The sequence below is a fragment of the Pteronotus mesoamericanus genome, unplaced genomic scaffold, assembly GCF_021234165.1.
Source record: "Pteronotus mesoamericanus isolate MK-2021 breed Mesoamerican mustached bat unplaced genomic scaffold, CSHL_Meso_final contig_263, whole genome shotgun sequence".
In the NCBI taxonomy this organism is placed as follows: Eukaryota; Metazoa; Chordata; class Mammalia; order Chiroptera; family Mormoopidae; genus Pteronotus; species Pteronotus mesoamericanus.
The window spans coordinates 7,596,134-7,601,143 of NW_026555112.1; the positions used below are offsets into that span (position 1 = coordinate 7,596,134).

Consider the following 5,010-nt stretch of genomic DNA (forward strand, 5'->3'; position numbering starts at 1 on the left):
CAATCACTCGACATGGCCTCTTCCTGGCAGCATCAACAGTGGATTTTGAGTGCTCGGAGGCCATGATGAACAAAACAAGATGAGGTTAAATCAAGCACAAGAAAAAAATGGTGCACTCAAGAGACACGATAAACACAAGATGCACAAGGTTGCTGCTCGTGTAACATAGCACACTGCACTGTTTTACAGCAAACTTTTTTTGTAAGTAGAAATACTATGCTCTAAAATAATGATAAAATGTATACTATGGTAAATATATAAACCAGTAACAGTCATTATTATCATTACCAAGTTATTATGTACTATGCATAATGGTATGTGTTACACCTTTATAGGACTGGCAGTGCGGCAGGTTTGTTTACAGCAGCATCACAACAAACAAAATGCACTGAGCTAGGGCCTTATGATGGCAACAATGTCATTAGGCGGTGGAAATTATTCAGCTCAATTATAATCTTATGGGACCACGGCTATATTTGCAGTCCATAGTTGACCTACATGTTGTTATTTAGTGCATTACTGTATTTTATTTACTGAAAAACACTATTCTGATAAGGGTTCCCTAAGCTTCACCAGCTGGCCAGAAGGACTTTTTGCACTGAAAAGGTCAAGAGTTACTCACAGATTGAGGAAAAAACTACCCAGGCAAGGCAGAATGCAGTTTTCTCAGGGAAATGTGGGCCTGCAGAGATAGACAAGTCATCTGATTTAGGCCAAAACAATTTTTATTGAAATTTTATATATAACTATCCTGTCATATACTTCAAATATAAGCACTAAACTTTTAAATCTGGTAAGTAATTGCTAATAAACTTTTTCTTTTAAAATTATTATTGCAAGCACTATGAGCCAAGGGAGAAATCCTAGAGATTATCCCATTTAAACTTCCTTCCCTAACCACCACCCGCCATATTATATAGAAATGTAATGGGGTAGATCAGAGCAGAGATCCATGAAAAATAGGGGAACTCCCAATCCTGCAAAAAGGCATGGGGGGCAGGAAGGGTGCCAACGATGGGACAGAAGGACAGTATTTAAGGCACATTGCAGAGGCAGAATATTGCAGCCTGTGCCTTCCCAAAGAGGGGGTTAGCAGAAGGAGGCTGCTGCCCGTAGCAAACTGTAAACAAAGAAAATGCGACTGTGAGAATGTGTGCATGCAGAGCTACTCCATGACATAGCAGGAGGGTGGGGGGGTTATGGCAGGGGAGCTCACACAGCACCTGCATGAGCTGCAGTGGTCAGCTGGGTGCCCAAACCTGGATGAACAGTTACACGTGTGCCCGTGTGTGTGCCCTGATTAAAGATGGCAGTCAAAAGAGGGTCAAAGATACTGGGGACCTGACAAAAATGGCAGACTCTGATGCACCATAGGAAAAACTGGACACTCCCACTGGCTTCCTGCACATGTTGGATTTTGGGAGGGCCTTTTAACATAAAGGGCAGAAAAATCCACCCTGCCCCTATGCTCTTGGTGGATTCCAGGTCAATCACTCGACGTGGCCTCTTCCTGGCAGCATCAACAGTGGATTTTGTGTGCTCGGAGGCCATAGGAAAAGCTGGCAGTCAAAAGAGGGTCAACGATATGGGGACCTGACAAAAATGGCAGACTCTGATGTACTCATGGGCACTTGGTACGGACCAAGTCACTCTCTTGCTTTGGAGCTTGGTGTAATCTCTCTCGGGCTTTTGGCATTTGGATGTTCTGGGCCTCTGGGCTTCCTGCATGGATGGGAGTGTTCGTGGGATCAGGAAGATGCCAGGCCACTGGGGCCTTAGACCCCGCATGGATGGAAGCCTACTCTTGGAGGCAGGGTCCCATGCTAGGACGTGTGCCTCCTTAAGCTCCAGTCTCCGGGACACTGTGGTCCAGTGCAGCATGGCACACAGGTGCTGCAGGGCCACATGAAGACTGAGAGCAGCACGCCCCAGGTCCTGAAGGGGAGCTGCTACAAGAAGACGGTGATTCTGAAACTCCTGAATGCACATTCCAGAGAGGATGGAGATCTGTTTCTGTGACCAGCTTAAGGACAGATAGGGAAACAGGGAACTTCTGGGCATGGTTTTGGCTTATAGCCTTTTGGGGTGCAAAAGAAGTTCTGGGTCTCATGAGAGAGAAGGGATCAGAGCAGGAGTGCTCAGCACCCCCAAGGTTGGAACCCTGTTAATAAAAACCTGTTTCTTTCAATGCAAATTGTTGGGTCATATATAACAGCACCAAGTGGCAAAAGCCCAGTTTGCACAGTTACAGAAATGCAGATACTATTTTTTTTATTAATATAAAAATACACAAAATCCCCATCCATTCATCATCAGTCATGCTCAATACTAGATAGTTTTATTGAACACTGCCAAAATCACCAGGCCTCATGATAAAGCATGACCCCTTTTTTAAGAGACAGTAAATAACAGGATGAATTTTGAGGCTTAATTTAGAATGGGATGATTCCAGGAGAATTCACTGGTATTGTGTTTACTGGACTGTTTTCCTACTTAACATCATTTACTAGTTTTCCTCATAACAAAATGCACATTTTTTTAAATATGTATTTTATTGGCTAAGCTGTTGACTATGCTATAAAGATTGTTGTCCCATTTTTTTTCTCCCTTTGCCTCCCAATCACCTGGTACCCCCTTCCCTCCAGCCATCCCCCCCATAGTTCATGTCCATGGGTCATGCATATAAATTCTTTGGCTTCTCCATTTCATATACTGTTCTTGACATTCCCCTGTCTATTTTGTACCTACAAATTATGCTTCTTAATCCCTGCACCATTTCCCCCATTCTCCCCATTTTCCCTTCCAGCTGATAACCCTCCAAATGATCTTCATATCTATGATTCTGTTTCTGTTCTGCTTGTTTGCTTAGTTTTTTTTAGATTCAATTGCTGATAGTTGTGAATTTGTTGCCCTTTTAATTTTCATAGTTTTTATCTTCTTTTTCTTAAATAAGTCCTTTTAACATTCATGTAATAATCACTTATGATGATGATGACCTCCTTTAGCTTTACCTTGTCTGGTACACACTTTATCTGCTCTTCCATTCTAAATGATAGCTTTGCTGGATAGAGTAATATAGGTTGTAGGTCTTTGTTTTTCATCACTTTGAATACTTCTTGCCAGTCCCTTCTTGCCTGCAAAGTTTCCTTTGAGAAATCAGCTGATAGTCTTGGGGGAACTCCTTTGTAAGTAACTCTTTGCTTTTCTCTTGCTGCTTTTAAGATTCTTTCCTTATCTTTAACCTTTGGCATTTTAATTATGCTGTGTTTTGATGAGGTACTCTTTGGGTCCAACTTGTTTGGGATTCTCTGTGCTTCTTGGACTTGTATGTCTATTTTCTTCACCAAATTAGGGAAGTTTCCTTTCATTATTTTTTCTGGGTACCAGATTACTTTATTTGAAGGAATGGTACAAATGAAGGACATAAGTGGATGATCTGGTACAAGTTATAGGAAAGGTGAAGGTAACTCCAACATGCACATACTGCTTTGGTGACTAGGGAAGTCACTCCTGTAGCTGTGGGAAGGCAGCCTAAGATAGCTCTCTTTACTGTCTCCTAGGATGTGCTTGTCAAGGAGACACTCTGCCATGCTAGATTCAGGGACCCCAAACGTGCAAAATTTAGTTACATGGTCACCCAATTATTTGATGGATTTCACCTGTTCATCCAGGTAGCGAGTCTCAATGCAGTCACACAAATGAAGGCCATTTTTTTCAGTGGCCAGTTTGCACAAGTCCAGTAGTGACTGATTCATACTTTTTCCACGTGTAATGCACACTCCATTGCATTCAACCCATTCTCCCAGTCATTATGATTTGGTTTCTTGATATCCCAAAGGAAGATTTTGCCACCTCATTGGTTCTTCAGCTTCATCAGTTTCTCAGCATGTTCTCCCTTCTCATGAGATTGGTGAAGAAAATACTTGGCAAAGTTCTTCAAAACCACATCATCATGGTCAAAGTAGTAAGACATAGACAGACATGTAGGAAGCATAGAGCTCCAGGTTGATCTGCCAGTTGATGGTGGCCTCCAAGTCCTGGTGGTAGTTCTGGTACACCTGTGAGGTGGACATGGTTGTCATGATGGGTGGCTGAGAACAGGCAGCTTCACGGTGCTGGTACAGTGGTAGGGACCTTGGGGCAGTCCAAGGGTGCTGTGAGAAGGTGGCAGAAGGATGGATCTGGGCAGTCAGTTGGGATGGGGGTCGAGCGCTGGGTTTGGTTCAAGCACTGTTGAAGTAGGAAACAATGGCGACTCTTGGCACAGACTATTTTTTCAGATAAGTTTCAGTTTCTTGCTCTTCCTCTTCTCCTTATGGCACCCCTATGGTTTAGATATTGGTAAGTTTAAAGTTGTCCCAGAGGTTCCTAAACCTTTCCTCATTTTTTAATTTTTTTTCTTCCTACTGTTCTGATTGAATGCTTTTTCCTTCCTTGTGTTCCAAGTCATTGATTTGATTCTTGGCTTCATCCTCTCTACTGTTGGTTCCCCGTAGATTTTTTTAAACTTCATTTAGTGTAACCTTCATTTCTTCCCTTATGTTTTTACTGTACTCAATGAGTTCTTTGAACATCCTGATCACCAGTGTTTTGAACTCTGCATCTGATGGGCTGGTTATCTCTGTTTCATTTAGTTCTTTTTGTAGGGTTTTGTTCTATGCTTTCATTGGGGCCATAGTTCTTTGCCTCCTCAACTTGGCAGCCTCCCTGTGTTTGTTTCTGTGTAATAGGTAGAGCTGCTTTGGCTCTCTGTCTTAGAAAATGCACCTGTAAATTGCGTGAGGTGGAGCCTTAGGTAATCACCAGGGCAGGGCAACCTACTTCACCATTTTTTGGCTCTGTGTGGGGGGAGGACTTGGAGAGAGGGCAATGCCACTGCCTGGCTTTTGGAGATTTTCCCAGCCTTCATCCTGTTTCTAGTCACTTTACCCACTTCCCGTATGCAGCCAGTGCCCTTCCAGCTGTTACCCTGGTGGTAGATCCCAGAGTTGGTGCATTTGTGTATATTCA

At 43.0% G+C, this 5,010-nt stretch overlaps 1 pseudogene; it reads right to left on the minus strand.

Annotated features, from left to right (window-relative positions):
- Positions 1-3,446: 3,446 nt before the first annotated feature.
- Positions 3,447-4,257, minus strand: LOC129071309 (ferritin heavy chain-like; annotated as a pseudogene).
- Between the last annotated feature and the right edge of the window lie 753 nt (positions 4,258-5,010).